The sequence below is a fragment of the Cricetulus griseus genome, chromosome 2 (assembly GCF_003668045.3).
Source record: "Cricetulus griseus strain 17A/GY chromosome 2, alternate assembly CriGri-PICRH-1.0, whole genome shotgun sequence".
NCBI lineage: Eukaryota > Metazoa > Chordata > Mammalia > Rodentia > Cricetidae > Cricetulus > Cricetulus griseus.
The window spans coordinates 211,697,905-211,716,146 of record NC_048595.1 but is presented as its reverse complement, the minus strand read 5'-3'; the positions used below and the strand labels follow the sequence as shown (position 1 = coordinate 211,716,146).

Sequence of the window (18,242 nt, the reverse complement as noted above, 5' to 3'; positions counted from 1 at the left end):
AGAGTGCCTAGGTCAGTCCTATGCAGGTTCCCTGGTTGACTGAACCGACCAGGTTCAGTCTCTGTGAGTTCCTATGAGCCCAGGTTAGTTGATTCTGTAAGTTTTCTTATGATATTCTTGACCACTTTGTCTCCTACAATCCTTTCCCCTCCTCTTCTACAGGATCCCTCAAACTCCGCCTAATATCTGGCTGTGGTTACTAGATGACACCTCTCTGATGACAATTGGGCTAGGCACCAATCTGGTCACAGAAGATGGCCAGAACAGGCTATATATCTGCTGTTGCTAGGAATCTAATTTGGGGTCTTCCTTGTAAATTCCTGGGAGATTCCCTTGTGCCAGGTTTTTACCTCTCCCTGAAATGCTCACCCTTTCCATTAGTCTTTCAGTACTCTCCCCCCAAACCCTCCTGTGTTCTCTTCACCGCCCTCCCTCAGTCCCTTGGGAAATCTCTTCTATTTCCCCTTCCCAGGGAGATCTGGGTGCCTCCCACATGAACCCTCCTTGTTACCTAGCCTCTCTGGGGCTATGGATTGTAGCATGGTTTTCCTTTATTTTACAGATAATATCTACTTATGAGTGAGTACATACCATGTTTGCCTTTCTAGGTCTGGATTACCTCACTCAGAATGATTATTTTTTCTAGTTCTATCACATTTGCCTTCAAATTTCCTCATGTCCTTTTTCAAAACAGCAGAGTAATACTCCATTGTGTAACTGTACCACATTTTCTTTATCCATCCCTTGGTTGAGGGACATCTAGGTTGTTTTGAGGTTCTGGCTATTACAAATAAAGCTGCTATGAGTATAGCTGAGCAAGTGTCCTTGTGGTGTGATCGAGCATTCTTTGGGTATAAACCTAAGAGTGGTATAGCTGGATCTTGTGATATGTTGAATCCCAGTTTTCTGAGAAACCGCTAGACTTCCAAATTGGTTGTACTAGTTTGCATTCCCTCCAGCAATGGAGGGGTGTTCTTTTTGCTCCACATCCTCTCCAGCATGAGCTGTCCCTTGTGGTTTTGATCTTAGCCATTCTGACAGGTGTAAGATAAAATCTCAGAGTCCTTTTGATTTGCATTTCCCTGATGGCTAAGGATGTTGAACATCCTCTTGGGTCTCTCTCTCTCTCTCTCTCTCTCTCTCTCTCTCTCTCTCTCCTTCTCTCTTTGTTTTGTTGTTGTTGTTGTTGTTTGTTATTCGAGACAGGGTTTCTCTGTGGCTTTGGAGTCTGTCCTGGAACTAGCTCTTGTAGACCAGGCTGGTCTCGGAACTCACAGAGATCCGCCTGCCTCTGCCTCCCAAGTGCTGGGATTAAAGGCGTGCGCCACCAATGCCCGGCCCTCTTGGGTCTCTTAACGATCTGAGATTCTTCTGTTGAGAATTCTGTTTAGATCTATACCCCACTTTTAATTTATTTGGTTTGTTGATATCTGGTTTCTTGAGTTCTTTATGTATTTTAGAAATCAACCCTCCTGACAGCCTAATCTTGTGGAGGTATTTTCTTGCTTGAGGTTCCCTTCTCTCAGATGACTTTAGCTTGTGTCAATTGACATTAAATTATCCAGTGCAATTGACACCTTGTCATCTTGGCACACAAATACATCACCATTAATGCACGACCTTTCCTCTCTCATTCATCCCCCATATCGCACATTAAAAACATAAATAACCTTTAAAATCCCAGTCTTTACAAATTCAAACACTTAAAGTTCAGTATCTGTAAAATATTAAGTTTCTATAAAATTTCAAAATCTCTTTTACAAGTTCAAAAAATCTCTCTTATAAAACTATGGACTCTTTCAAAACTCAAAATTAAGTTAAATAATTTCTTACTTCAAGATGAAAGAACCAGGGCACAGTAACAGTGAGGTCAAAGCAAAACCAAACTCTGAACAGTGTAAATAATGCAACGTCCAGTGTCTGGGATCTACTCATGATCTTCTGAGCTCCTCCAAAGGGATTTGGTCATTTCTCTAGCTTTGCCCTCTGCAGCACATACTGTTTGTCTTCTGAGCTCAGAGAAGGCTCCACTCCACTGCAGCTGCTGTTCTTGTGCTAGACTCTCAAGTTCAGCTGTAACAAAAAGCATCTTAAACTCTGGCCCATTCTCTCTCACTAAAGCAGTCAACACCTGGTTTAACTTACAACCAAAGATAAACTCTCTCTCTCTCTCTCTCTCTCTCTCTCTCTCTCTCTCTCTCTCTCTCTCCCTCTCTCTCCCTCCCCCTCCCTCCCTCCCTCCCCCCCTCTCTCTCTCTGTGTGTGTGTGTGTGTGTGTGTGTGTGTAAGTCTGTCTTTGTGTATGGGTATATGTATGGTTCTCTGTGTGGTATGTGGGGGTACAGAAGCATTTCTGCATTTCTTGTCATAGGTTGTTCTCCGTACTAATTGCATATAACAGTTATAAAATCCCTATATCTGCATTAACTTTTCACTAAAAAGGATAAATATCATATGAAAGCACAGTGTTATCTCGCTTAAAAGTTATCTTTCAAATGATTCATTGATAAATTATTTATGCTATAGAATGTGGTTGTCCTAATGTGTAGCATAAAGCATACTGAATACATATCTATGTGTGCTCTAAATGTACAGCAATACATATTAAGAAACAGGATGATCTATCACCACCTTGACCTAGCTGGGTTTATGAGACAAGAGTCTCTTCTTGATTTGGTTTCTGAACTGTGTTCTCCTGTAGTTTGCTCTGCCTTTGAAAGTCTGGCACATAATGTTCTTCGATTTCAAGCTGCCCAGCAGTACTTGCCTCTTACCACAATGAAATATCTGTAAAGCTTTTCCAGCTGTTCTAAATTGTGTCTTAATTCATGATTAGTAGGAAGTTATAATTCTATAGAAATGAAAGTATTTTATATTGGATGGTCATTATATAAGTTCCAAAAACAATTAAGATGCTAGAAAATGAGATTTGTTGTGTTCTCTAGTGGCTTAAAGCTGTCATAAAGAACAGAGACAGTGTGCTTCAAAAACCAATGTGTAGTGCCTTTTGTGACACAAAGAAAAGAATTAATTCAATTTTTATAGTCGTACAGCTTATTAGACTTGCTCAGATCTCTGAAATCAAGTGCATTACATAAAGTGATATTTTATTTTTCCCCTCCTGTATTCATTCTCTTTCATATTCATTTACTCCTCCCTTCTGTACCACTAAGAGGCATCCCCATTTATAGTGATAGACTTTTATTAGAACTCAGAAATACACAAGTGAGCATCTTGCGAACCTTAGTTGGTGGGAGTTATGGCAAACCCTCGGTCGTGTTAGAAGGTTCTTTCTGTTAGTGTGATATAAACTAGTAAAAATGTGAGTCTTAGAAAGAAATGATAATGTTCCAGGTTTAGTCTCTCAAAACTCTTGGAGCCAAATGCATTTCAAAGTTTTCTTAAAAAGCATGTTTCATATCCCTCTGAGTCAGATGTTATGGACACACAGATTTGGGTTAGGGCCAATGTTGTTACATTGAACAGTGAAAAACTTCAATACTTTTAAGATTTCACAATTGCAGATGAGAATTAATTTAATTGTGTTTATTCACAGCCCAGGAATCCCATAAAAGGTGATGTCTCTGCTTTCCTCTAACCATTTCTTTATGTTCTTGTAGAGAAGGTTCAATAGGCTATACAGGTTACAGAAAAAGCCTATAAAGGCATTTTGTGTCCAATGCACTAAGTGCCCACAGTTCACAAAAAACCCTCAGCTGTTCTTAGTTGTTATCATCAAATGAGCAAATTTGTAAGGATAATTATTTAAAAGGCATCTTTGCTCCAACTCCAGTCTCTCAGCAAACTTAGTACATGTCTTGGTGTGTCTATCACCAGCTACTCTGTGGTCTTTCAGAAGAACTTTCCATGAATGCTTTAGGATCCATATATATATATATATATATATATATATATATATATATATTCATAATCATGACTCACTTATTTAAATTGCTCTATAATGTTCCATCATATTCAACAGCCATGATGCAACTGACCAGTCAACCAGTGAGTAGATATTTAGGTTATTTTCACTCTTGTGATCACAAACAGTGCTCAATGATTATTCCTTTTGTGTGTGTGTGTGTGTTTGACCAACTGTGACATTTTTATATACTTTTTTTTATTTGAATTAGAAACAAGATTGTTTTACATGACAATCCCAGTTCCCAATCCCTCCCCTCCTCCCCTACCAACTTCCCCCCCCCACCTAATACCCTACCTATCACATATCCTTTCTGCTCCCCCTGGATGGTGAGGCCTTCCCTAGGGGGTCATCAGAGTGTGGACCAAGAGCTCCTCGTTGTTCAGGTCAGCAGTTTCTGTGGATTTCACCAGCCTGGTCTGGACCCCTTTGCTCTTCACTCGTCCTTCTCTGCAACTGAATTCCAGTTCAGTTCAGCGATTAGTTGTGTCTGCTTCTACTTCTACCAGCTGCTGGATGAAGGCTATAGGATGGCATATAAGTCAGTCATCAATCTCATTCTCAGGGGAGGGCATTTAAGGTAGCCTCTCCTCTGTTGCTTAGATTGTTAGCTGGTGTCATCTTTGTAGATCTCCCAACATTTCCCTAGTGCCTGATTTCTCTGTAAACCTAAAATGTCTCCTTCTATTACGGTATCTCCTTTCTTGTTTTCTTCTATTCTTCCCCCGACTCAACTTTCTGTCCCTCATGTCTTCCTCACCCCATCTCTTCTCCCCTTCTCATTCTCCTAGCTCCCTCCCCCTCCTCCCGTGCTCCCAATTTGCTCAGGAGATCTTGACCCTTTCCCCTTCTCCAGGGGACCATGTATGTCTCTCTTAGTGTCTTCCTTTCCTCCTTGTTTATTAGCTTCTCTGGCAGTGTGGATTGTAGGCTGGTAACCCTTTACTCTATGTCTAAAATCCACATATGAGTGAGTACATACCATGTTTGTCATTTTGTGATTGTGTTACATCGCTCAGAATGGTTTCTTCTAGTTCCATCCATTTTCCTGCAAATTTCAAGATTCCATTGTTTTGTTTTGTTTTGTTTTTCTGCTGAGTAGTACTCCATTGTATAAATGTACCACATTTTCTCTATCCATTCTTCAGTTGAGGGGCATATAGGTTGCTTCCAGTTTCTGGCTATTACAAATAATGCTGCTATGAACATCATTGAACAGATGTCCTTGTTGTATGAATTTGCTTCTTTTGGGTATATGCCTAAGAGTGGAATTGCTGGGTCTTATGGTAGATTGATTACCATTTTCCTGAGGAGTCACCATACTGATTTCCAAAGTGGCTGTACAAGTTGGCCCTCCCACCAGCAGTGGAGGAGTGTTCCCGTTTCTCCACATCCTCTCCAGCATAAACTATCATTGGTGTTTTTTATTTTAGCCATTCTGACAGGAGTAAGATTGTATTTCAGAGTTGTTTTGATTTGCATTTCCCTGATGGCTAAGGATGTTGAACACTTTCTTATGTGTCTTTCAGCCATTCTAGATTACTCTATTGAGAATTGTCTCTTTAGTTCTGTTCTCCACTTTTTAATTGGATTGTTTGGTGTTTTGGGGACTCGTTTCTTGAGTTCTTTGTATATTTTGGAGATCAGCCCTCTGTCAGATGTGGGGTAGGTGAATATTTTTTCCCAGTCTGTGGGCTGTCGTTTTGTCTTGCTGACTGTTTCCTTTGCCTTACAGAAGCTTCTCAGTTTCATGAGGTCCCATTTATCAATTGTTGATCTCAGTGTCTGTGCTACTGGTGTAATGTTCATGAAGCGGTCTCTTTAACCAATTAATTCAAGGGTATTTCCCACTTTGTCTTGTAATAGGTTCAGTGTGGCTGGATTTATGTTCAGGTCTTTGATCCATTTTCACTTAAGTTTTGTGCATGACGATAGACATGGATCTATCTTCAGTCTTCTACGTGTCCTTGTTCAGTTATGCCAGCACCATTTGTTGAAGATGCTTTCTTTATTCCATTGTATAAATTTAGCTAGTTTGTCAAAAATCAGGTGTTCGTAGCTGTGTGGGTTAATATCAGGGTTTTCAACTTGGTTCCATTGGTCTATCTGTATTTTTGTGCCAATACCAAGCTGTTTTCAGGACTATGGCTCTACAATAGAGCTTGAAGTCAGGGATGGTGATGCCTCCAGAAGTTCCTTTATTACAGGGTTCTTTTGGCTACTTTTCATTTGTAAGTTCTTTAAAATAGATTTAATAATATAAAGGTAGCCAAAAAGTTTCATGCTATATCAAGTCTGATAATGAGAACAATATCTTGTCATTATAATTACCATTTACTTTATTTATTTATTCATACATTCATTCAGTTAGAGACAGGGCCTTATATAAATTGTCCTCCGAGTTCTTACATAGCCAGTGATGACCTTGAACTTTTGTTCCTCCTGTCTCCATCTCCAGAGTGCTTGGGTTGAGATGTGTACCACCGTGCCTGGTTTTGCATAGTACTGGTAATCAAACTCAGAGCGTCATGCATGCCACACAAGCACTCTGCCAACTGAGCTTTAGCTCCAGTCCTGAAGTTTTATTTTCTATAGAGAATGACTCCTTTGCCTATTTTTTCTACCAAGTTGTTAATATTTTTCATTTTCACTTACAAATATTTTTCCTTTGAAGTAAAGTAGTCTGTTTTGTGATATCTATTATTACAAATAACCATTTTAATACCTTGCATTATTTCCCAGATTTTCTTTTTACTTTGAGTATATATCAGGATTTTTCTCTTCAGAAAATTCTTCCATACAAATGATTTGTCTGCATCATGAGTAGGTATACCTGTGTTTCATCTCTGGTCCTTTCACTCTGTTTATTTATGAAATAATTTGTTATGATAGCTTTTAATGTCACTACTAACTGGAGAGTTTGGGGTATTTCATTTTGTTTTTCAGATCCCCTGACTATCCTTTCTCGGGATTCCTACTTCTTCATAACAACAATTTAATAATAAGTAATAGATTTACTATTGAGCACTAACAAGAGGCTAGGCATTGTACTAAGCACTGTAAACACACACACACACACACACACAGGCAAAGCACTGGAGCTAAAGCTCAGTTGGCAGAGTGCTTGTGTAGCATGCATGAAGCTCTGAGTTTGATTACCAGTACTATGTAAAACCAGGCACTGTAAATACATACATATATACATATATATATGTATATATATATAATCATAAAACATTAGAAAGGTAGATATTGTTGGTTTTTCTTCCATTTTATAGATGAAGCAACTGAAGGTTAGAAAATAATGTTTTCTCAAGATCACTTAATTGTAAATTGACACATTAGAATTCATATTCAGCATACATCTTTGGGGCCTGGCCTCTCACTGTTACCTTAAATTGGATGGTTTATGAATAGTATTAATGTGGAGCTATTACTAGAGAAGTCTTAGTGAAGTTGTGATAAGCCCTGGTAAGGAACTATGACAGAATTATCCTTAAATGACAAACCCTCAGAGAGATGGCTAGATTCTTCCATAGTCACAATTTGTACTTTGTCACAATCTGTACTTCAGAATTATCATGTGGTTTGTAGTTTATTGTATTGCTAAAACAAAATACCTGATACAGTTTAACTTGATAAAGAATAGATTTATTTAGTAAACTTTGCTGGCTAAGCATCCTGGTGCAGGCTCTGGTGAAGCTTCTCATGGCCCGTCGTGATGGTCGGAGTCCTGGTAAACTGCAGAATCATAGTGCCAAGCAGAATCCAGAAAAAAAACACATTAGAGTTAAGCTTTATGGCTATCATGATTGTATTGCATTGTAGTTGTACATAGAACTATGTAACAGTAAGAATCTGTGGACACTCTGACCTTTTTGAAATGGTTATGCTGTAATCATTTCTTACTCAGGACTGAGGACTGTTTGTCATATATGTGACAAGGAAACAAACCTGTCACAGGGATCAGGTACCTACTAAATGAAATCAGAAAGGAAGGGACACTAGATCTTTGTGGACCTGGCTGTTCATGGCATGGTGAAAATACTTTAGTCTTAACTGTTTGAGCTGTGGCTCCTGAACCCCTGTGTGTACTGTCATTCTGCTTGTTCTACTTGAAGCTTGTTGTGTTTACACATACCACACCATTGTAGTAGAAGTTGAAGAAGGGTAGATCCCAAAGGAAATGTTTCCAAGAAAATTGCCCCAAAGTCAACCCTGATAATCAAATGCAGATTTTTTTTTACCCTCTGCACAATACCAGAACACTAATGCCAAATATAAAATTAGCTAAATTATGATAGTAAAAGCTTTGGGGATTCTTTAACATTCAGTCAATGGAGCATCCCTAAGATAGGACCAGTTTAGAATTATATACAACTCCCCATGCCAATTGTGCAGAAATCTCCTAAAAATGCCAATGAGTGAAAATACAGATGAAAAATGCATATAAGCATGGCCCTGTTTCATTCAGTATGTGTGTGTATGTGCACACACATGTAATTGTACTAGAAGGGTTTAGAATCTTTTGCACTACACTGTTAGTACTGACTTTGCAGACAGGGAATAGTATCGCCATTGGAATGGATAAACTGGATACTGAATGAGCTTTTCTTTACATAATTTTATATATTTGAATCTTTGTAATGTAAACATACTTTTTCTTTTCGATTATTGAGAATTTCGTACATGAGTACACTGTTTATATCACATTCAGTCCTTCCTTTTCCTCTTACCCCTCCAACTCCTACCCATGTCCCTTATATTTTCATGTCGTCTTCTTCTATAATTATTCACACACACACACACACACACACACACACACACACACACACGGCAACCTACTGAGTCTGGTAGTGTTGCCCATGTATACATGGATTAGAGGCTAGACACATGGGTATGAACAAGCTATCAAAGGGTTCTTCATGAGAGAAAAAAAATGATTCGACCTCAGTAGGGCTGACTGTATCTCTTAAGTAGGAATGGGGATTTGTGAAGTTTTCCCCCATCCGTGTTAGCACATCAACTGTTATGGCTTAATCCAGGTCTTATGCAAACAACCATATTGTTGCTAGTTCATAGATACAATATTCCTGTTAAATCAGAATGTAGGGAATATAAGCAAAACATTCAGTCTTTTCTATCATGGGGTTAAATGAGACAAATTTCCATCTTTAAATAATTAATAAAGGTTCCATCTGGCAAAAAGCTCTCCCTCAGTCAGTGTTTTTCTAAGACAAAAGTATGTGTACAAGGTTGATTCCACTCTATTTGCTTAGCAGATGTGCCCTTTCCAGTTAGCCACCCATGTATAAGAACATAAGGCTAACCTCTGACCACTCAGAATAAGTCACAGAACGCCTTTGTTAGGAATAAAAACCCAGAATGATGTTTGCAGGATTTAGAGCAACTTTGCACCAGAAATACTCTGGATTGTGTGGATATTTTCTTGAAAATTTTATCCTCCAGTAGCTTGCATAACACTATCTGACACTGTGAGAGCTAGTCCTTAGGGAGGAGGCTACCAGGTCACTACCACCTTGATTTCTCCAAGTCCTGTGACAAAAGTATGTAATATTTTCAGCAATAAGGTCTTACCCTCAAATAATGGCAGGCAGCCAAGAACAATGGCAATAGCCTGTATTGTTTTGGGGATTATTTGGAACTCCTGACCAACAACCAGAAAGGTCCTTGCCTGGCAGTGTGTTTTTTCTTGGGTAGTTTATGGTCCCTGGACCCTGGTAAGATAGATCATTATCCCTCTATGGATTGTAACTCCAACTAAATCTCCCCCTCTCCACCCTCTCTCTCTCTCTCTCTCTCTCTCTCTCTCTCTCTCTCTCTCTCTCTCTCTCATTATCCCTCTATGGATTGTAACTCCAACTAAATCTCCCCCCTCCCCTCTCTGTGGGGGGTGGATGTTAGAAAGCTTGTAAAATAATGATTTCCCTATGGCTTTAAAATATATATCTTTTTTTCTCTCTTTTTATTATTATTAATTCAAGTTAGGGAACAGGCTTGTTTCACATGTAATTCCCCTCTCCCTCTCCCTCTCCCTCCCCTTACCCCCATTCCTTCTCCCCCACCTCCAACCTACCCCCCACCCCATCCACCCACCACTCCCCAGGCAGGGTAGGGCCCCCAACCGGGGCTCCACCAAGTCCACCAAATCTTCCTGTGCTGGGCCTGGGTCCCTCCCCATGTGTTCAGAGACAGAGTGCATCCCTTCAAGTGGGATGGGCTCTCGAAGTCCCCCACATACACCAGGGCAAAAATCCAGTCCACCTCCGGAGGCTCCCAGGAGTGCAGGGGCCTCCCCGATGGCATCCATGATCAGGGGGCTGGATCAGTCCCGTACTGGCCTCCCAAAGAGCGTCTGGGGTCGATGTGCTCTCCCTTTTTCAGGCCAACTGTTTCTGTGGGTTTCTCCAACCTGGTACAGACCCCTTTGTTCTTCATTCCTCCCTCTCTTCAACTAGGTTCCAGATTTCAGCTCAGTGTATTTCTGTGGATGTCTGTCTCTGGAAGAAGTAAAATATATATCTTAATGTTAGGGTGTAATGCATTACATCCTAAAGCCTCCCTACTAGCTCATCCCCACCATTGTTTATCCATTTTCCCACTTCTTGAATCCTGTTATCTACCTGTCTAGAGCTCTTTCTCTCTTCCTCCTCCAATGGTTCCCTTCTACTTTCCTAACTTCTATATTTACTCCAACTTATACATTCAAATGTAAATATTCTGGGCTAAGTGTTTGTCTATCTAGGTCTAGGTTACCTGAGTTGGTGTAATATTTTCTAGTTCTGTTCATTTACCTGAGGCTGTAATGCATAGATAATAAATAGCCCATTGTGATTGGGACCCAAGGTTTGAACTAGAATGAGACAAACAATACCACAATGTATTTGTGGTGAGGAACCAACAAGGCCCTTTAATGTGGTATCAAGGATGACACAGTGGTTTGGGGCTTTGGTAGTAGAATGGATGAAAATGTGTTTGTTTGCTTGCTTGCTTTTATGAACATTTGTTTGTTTAATGGAAAAATTAGAGAAGAAGGAAGTAGATTTAGCTATGAGAAAATAGATAGCTCTAGAGAAAATTAAGTTTGAAATACCTTGAGTCATCCTGAGTGCTGCAGCTGGTAAATGGGGGTCAGCTCCCTTTCCAGCTGGAGGCAGTAGCGGGGGCATCTTTCCCTTAACCCCACCACCACACCGCAGATAAGGAAGACAGTACCAGCTTTCCAACTCTCATGCCCTCAGGGTCAGTTCTGCTGTGCTGCCCAGGTGAGGTACAGGCCCAGGAAACCATTCTTACTCAAACTACCACATACAGCATGTGGCTGATGGATCACTGAAGCATTTTTTAAATCTGTTATAGTTTCCTTTCTCCTTGTTTGTCTAAGTACCTGAGTCATTTGCCATAAAATTTACACATTCTACTTCTTAGCTTATCATATGCTTGAGGAATCTTTTCATCTTTCTCTGTAATATATATTCCATTTGAAGTGTGACAGGTACATCTGGCTGTTTGGTTCCATCAAAGTTTTTCATAGCAAGGATATTTCATAGGTCATACTGACTATGTAACTTTTGTTGTTACATATCAGGAAAGAAATGGGTACTAATGATTTTAAGATGGACCAGTGGCCCTAAATAATATCATCCGTATCTATTATAAAGGTCCCCATCAATCTTGCACTTGGTTGCTGTAGCCATGGTGGATTGTTGGATAGAGCTGGTGTTACAGAATGATTGTTTGTTTTTCATTGTTTCCTTGGCATTTGAGAAACTTAAGGAAGTATGTTTTTGTTTTGTTTTGTTTTTGTTTTTTTGGTTTTTTTTGTTGTTGTTGTTCAAGTTAGGGAACAAGCTTGTTTCACATGTAAGTCCCTTCTCCCTCTCCCTCCCCTCACCCCATCCCTCCTCCCCACCCCCAACCTACCCCCACCCCATCCACCCACCACTCCCCAGGCAGGGTAGGGCCCTCAATGGGGGCTCTGCAAAGTCCACCAAATCTTCCTGTGCTGGGCCTGGGCCCTTCCCCATGTGTCCAGGGCCAGAGTGTTTCCCTTCACGTGGGATGGGCTCTCAAAGCCCCTTTTTACACCAGGGAAAAATGCTAATCCACTTCAAGAGGCTCCCTGGAGTGCAGAGGCCTCCTTATTGGCATCCATGTTCAGGGGGCTGGATCAGTCTTGTACTTGCCTCCCAGATAGCATCTGGGGTCGATGTGCTCTCCCTTGTTCAGGCCAACTGATTCTGTGGGTTTCTCCAACCTGGTACAGACCCCTTCGATCTTCATTCCTCCCTCTCTTCAACTAAATTCCAGATTTCAGCTCAGGGTATTTCTGTGGATGTCTGTCTCTGCTTCCATCAGCCACTGGATGAGGGCTCTAGGATGGTATAAAGTGTAGTCATCAATCTCATTTTAGGGGAAGGGCTTTTAGGTTATCCTCTCCACCATTGCCTGGATTGTCAGATTGTGTCATCCTTGTAGGTCTCTGGAGATCTCCCTAGTTCCAGATCTCTTCTCAGACCTATAGTGGCTCCCTCTAATATGGTATCTCTCATCCTGCTCTCTCTCCTCTATTCTTCCCCCTACTCAATATCTCTGCTCCTCCATTTCCTCTCCTCTACTCCTCTTCTCGTGCTCTTATTGTGGCAGCACCCTCTCCCCTACCCTCATGCTCCCAATTAGCTCAGGAGTTCATGCCACTTCCCATTCCTGGGGTCTATTTATCCCTTAGAGTCCTTCATGTTTCCTAGTTTCTTTGGTGAAGAGGATTATAGGCTAGTAAACCTTTGCTCTATGTCTAAAATTCATATATGAGTGAGTACATAAAATGTTTGTCTTTTTGTGACTGGGTTACCTCACTCAGGATGGTTTCTTATAGTTCCATCCATTTGCCTGCGAATTTCAAGATTCCATTGCTTTTTTTCTGCTGAGTAGTACTCCATTGTATATGTGCCACATTTTCTCTATCCATTCTTCAGTCGAGGGGCATCTAGGTTCCTGCTATGAACATGGTTGAACATATGTCCTTGTTGTATGAACATGCACTATTTGGGTACCCAAGAGAGAAATGGCAGGATCTTGAGGTAGACTGATTCCCATTTTTCTGAGCAACCGCCATACTGATTCCAGAGTGGTCTTACAAGTTCACACTCCCACCAGCAATGGAGGAGTGTTCCTTCTTCTCCACATCCTCTCCAGCATAGATTGTCATTGGTATTTTTGATTTTAGCCATTCTGACAGGTGTGAGGTGGTATCTCAGAGTTGTTTTGAGTTGCATTTCTCTGATGCCAAGGATTTTGAGCACTTTCTTATGTGTCTTTCAGCCATTTCAGATTCCTCTGTAGAAAATTCTCTGTTTAGTTCTGCACCACACTTTTTAATTTCATTGTTTGGTGTTTTGGTGGCTAGCTTCTTGAGCTCCTTGTATATTTTGGAAATCAGCCCTCTGTCAGATGTGGGGTCAGTGAATATCTTTTCCCACTCTGTGGGCAGTCGTTTTGTATTACTGACTGTGTCCTTTGCCTTACAGAAGCTTCTCAGTTTCAGGAGGTCCCATTTATTAATTGCAGACCTCAGTGTCTATGCTACTGGCGTGATGTTCTGGAATAGGTCTCCTGTGCCAATTTGTTAAGGTTAATTCCCACTTTCTCTTCTATAAGATTCAGTGTGGCTGCATTTATGGAAGTATGTTTTTAAAATACTGGAAGATAGTAGTGCATGCTTAGACAGTGAAGGTAATGGTACAATTGAGAGGGAAGGACAGTGATGATGACAAATGATAGAAGTCCTTGGGTCCATGGGGTGTCAAGGATCAAAGAAGATGGAAAGGGCCAGAACTTCTCCACTGTAGGTGAAAGAAAACAGGGTGCAGATCGAAACTGTAGGTTTAGTTGTCTGAGGAGTAATGTGGTTCCCTGTGGGTTATAATCTTCAATAATATGTGCAGAAGGTTACTGAGAATGGAGACTAAGGGAAGACATCAAGGAGGACAAGTTTAGATTCTTTTATATTTAATGAGAATGCTTAAAAGATTACTCTAAAAATTCCTGTAATTCTTGCATTGGAACCTCTACAAATTTTCTGTTTGCTTTCCACTTTTCTCTTTCAAAGGGATTTCTGAACTTCTTTGATGAAAAGAGAAATCAAGAACTTTTCCACTCAATTTTTTGCTTCATGCCCCCTTTCCTTTCCCTGAGAGCTAAACTTGATTTCTGAATGGAAGCATTTCTTTTCCCCTTTGGCATGGTGGGTTACCACCATTCTACTGCTCTTGCCCCTCCTGTGCTGGGTGCTGTGGGAATCTGCTGAAGGAGTAACTTGGTTACATATTTCTGCTTGATTATGTAGTAAGCACATATAAACTAGGATTGTTATATTTGTGCTATGGCTACTATGTATTGTACACTGGTGCCTCTATTAGTTAAACTTTTCCACTTGGATTACATATATACATCTTTTTAAAACTTGATTATTTGCCACTGAGATCTCTTTCATTGAACAAATACCATATTTGTCCTTTTTCTTCCTGGGTAACTACAAGTATGGACTGTCATTACATGATTATCAAGTGTATTTCTAATTATAACTTTAATGTGGTTATTCCGAGAAATATTAGGTTCTGGCACTCCAGAATTCAATCCTAAATCAGTTCCCAAAAGTAATGGCAAGCAAAATCATGAACATTTGCAGACAAGGTCAAATGTCTCTGTGGCAAAACCATAGTATCACAAGAAAGAGATCTTTTCTCTAATCATGCACTTAAGTCATTTTTAATTCAAATGCAGATCTTTATCAGGAATGTCTGCTTCCAAGCAAGGTGGAGTAACAGGGACTAGACTGTCTTCTCACCTGAAGCAGCGAACACCATGAGATATATATAAACAACAGTTTTCAGACAGTCTGTAACAGAGCACAGGACAGTTATCCCTGGAAGGCAAACAAATGAGGCTAACCCTACAATTACATTTCAGGACCACAGCTCAGGAACCTCAGTGGAGCCAAATTCTCTGACTTGAGTGTGAGGAGACCTAGCTGGCAGCTGTGCTGAATACAAGTCTTGTGATGTGATGTGATGTGATGTGTGTTTAAAGCAAGGGCTCTTGGAGTATATAAAGCTGTTAAAAGAGAGGCATCATTGGTCAGAGAAGCAAGTTATATGATGCTTTTCTTTCAGTCTTGTTGGCATGGCCAATGTTAAGAGTGTTCCACTGGCGATAGTGACAGTGACTAAATATTTATCCTCTTTAGATGGCTTGTGTGGAACAGAGACAACAATATTTTCAAAACAGTTGAGACAGCACTAATTCAGTATAACCTGTGGGGAGTCTGATGAGCTACAACTGATAGTGACTACATGAAAAAGAGAAGGCCTTGCTTAGGCAAACTTAGAGATCTTGTGAAAATGTAAAGCATTTACTTCACGGTTGTTCATTGTGTTGTTCAGCAGTGGATAATTTAAAGGGAAGCATTTGAATTTACTTTGTGTTATTGAATCAATAGTGCTGGTGGTAAAACTCACTTGTTTTCATAGATTTTAATGCCCTCAGGTCAATGATTTTTCTTCTCAGAAGTAAAGGATAGATACCTTGACCTGTGACAGTAGTTCATGGGTTTAGCAGTGCTCAAGGCTTTTGGGGGGAAGGGTAATTTTTATGTAAATTCAGAACTGACACTGACTTTTTCCTGAGGGAGAAAAGTCTCCTTTGATAACTATTATAGAACACTGAGTAGTTTTGAGATTTATTTTTGCTACAAGTCTGAAAATATTTCTTAATAAGTTTTAAAAAAAACTATAAGGCAAAACAGTATGTACATGTTAAACTGGCCTGTGGTGATCTTTTCCAATGACCGCAAAATGTGAATGAATCACATATAGTTGAAGGAGACAAACAATAAAAATATATGTGTGTGCATATAAAGATAATTATAACATACTTATGTAAGTTATATTTTAAGTAATTTAACGGAAATAAATTGTCGTAAGACAAAGTATATATGAAATGATAGTAGTTTTGAAGGTCAGCTTTGAGGAGGTGATATGTAAACAAAGCCATTCATGGATGGATAGAGCCAGAAAGATCTGGAAGGACCTCCTAAGTACAGGATATAACACATGCAGACTGAAGGTAGGAATCAAGGATAACAGGGTTTTTAAAGATTTGTTTCTACTATTTTTAATTATAAGTGTGTGTGTGTGTGTGTGTGTGTGTGTGTGTGTGTGTGTGTGCGCGCGTGCGTGCGTGCGTGCGTGCGTGCGTGCGTGCGTGCGTGCGTGTGTGTGTGTGTGTGTGTGTGTGTGTGTGTGTGTGTTCATATAAGCACAGGTACCTGCAAAGCCCAGAAGCATTGGATTCCCTGGAGCTGGAGTCACAGGTGATTGTGAGCTGCTCCACATGGGTGCTTGGAACTGAACTCAGGTCCTCTGTAAGAGCAGTATACTCCTAACAGCTAAGCCGTCTCTCTGGCACAGATAACATAGCAGATATTTTAACCTGTACAACTAGATTGAAGGAAAGGAGTAGGATTATATAAAAATGCAAAATTCTGTTTTGGATATTTTGAAATTCCTCTTACGAATCTGAGTAAAAGTATCAGGTATCAATTGACTGTGTGATTCTGGAACTTAAGTCCAATGTTGATGTCTGTGTTCAGTAGTCATTTACATGTAGATCCTAACAAAGATCATGAGTAGATAAAATCACCTAAGAGATGGGAGCTAAGGACTGAACCTTGGCAGGAGAAGAGCAAGGCTGGTGCTATGAATGAAAGTCAGAGAGGTCTAATGAAATCACAAAACATCAGAAAGGGAAAGAAAATCTCTGTCATCATGTCTCATCTGTAACAGCCTTTGGGGAGGTTCCTCTTGTTTGGGGCAGAAAATGTAGAGATGCTTTTATCAGGAGCATCCTATGGAATAGTGTTTCTCATCACTCACACCCAATGAAGAGGGGCATCTCATTGGGGCAGCATTGGGAGGGGCTTCTCATTCAGGGACACTTAAGGAGGGATGCTTCTCATGGAGGTAGCCTATGGAGAAGTTCTCATCCAGGACAGCCTATGGAATGAACCTAGAAATAATTTGTCTTCAGGCTATTCCACCACACCTTGTCAGACTGGATCTAAAATTTATAGTATGGAGCCAAGTCAAATTAGCATAGACTGTGTCCTCTCAAGTTTGTGCCTTTCAAGTTTGATCTTACTTGTTCAGGAGCAAACAAATGGAGAATAGGATTTAGGTCTATCTAACCCTATGTCTAGCTCTAGAGGAATAGAATTAGTGCCACACCATCACAGACAAGGATGGGACTGGCAGAGCAAACCAAGCAAGATTTTTGCTCATCACACTGCCACAATGAAGCTCTTAAAGTCAGCTACGTACCTAGGAAATTTGGGAGTAGTGGCTCTGTGAGGGTCAAAAGTAATGGAATTCATGTCTGTGGCTAAAACACTGACAGACCATATGTTTCAAGGGATGGTGTTTTGTGAATCTGGGTAAGTGATGTGTCCTATTATTATTCAGATACCAAACAGCCACAGACCAAGCAATAACTTTGTAGTCTCTATCATGTTATTTCAACACACTGAACCACTAGCTCACATAATGTGAGCTGGTAAAGATACGGTTCTGATACTTAATATGACATCACATAGGAATTCAATTGCATTTTTCTTTGTGGCATAAATAGTTCTTTGCTAAATTGTGTGGTTCTCAGTTTTCTCTTTAAAGTGAACTTTGGAATTTGCTGTCTTTGGCCTTGTCAAGTTATTTGGACTTTTATAATAGCAAAAGTGCAATTGAAATTAGCTATGAGGAGCAATCTGCTCCCTGCCCACCACAAACTTTATGATTCATCTCCCACAATGTAAACCATGATTTCATGTTTCTTTCACTGAGATAGAATTTCTATAACAACAGCAGATCTATAAAGATGGGTATTGGTATATTAGATTAATTTGTTGGAGAAAAAGATAGCATGCTTTCAGCTACTAATAGCCTAGTTATAACAAAGTAATACATAGCCAGGCAACAGTGTTTCTCTTTTGCTGTCTTTGTTTTATTATTCATTTTTAAATATTATCTCACTATGTAGGCCTGGCTGGCCTGGAACTGACTGTATAGACAGTCCTGGCCTCAAACTCAGCTGCTTCTGCCCCCCAATGCTAGGATTAAAGGCCAATGTTACCACTGTTGTATTTGTTGGTCTTCATAGAAAAACTGAAGATACTACTCTAGGAAGTCAAAGGGGCCTTGGTTCAAACCACTTGACTCTTCTTTCTGGACCTCAGTTTCCTCATCCA

At 40.2% G+C, this 18,242-nt stretch overlaps 1 protein-coding gene across 5 annotated transcripts in view; it reads left to right on the top strand.

The window, feature by feature from the left end:
• Positions 1–18,242, top strand: part of Kiaa1328 (KIAA1328 ortholog) — a 276,897-nt gene that overhangs the window by 253,192 nt on the left and 5,463 nt on the right. The gene's annotated exons all lie outside the window — the stretch shown is intronic.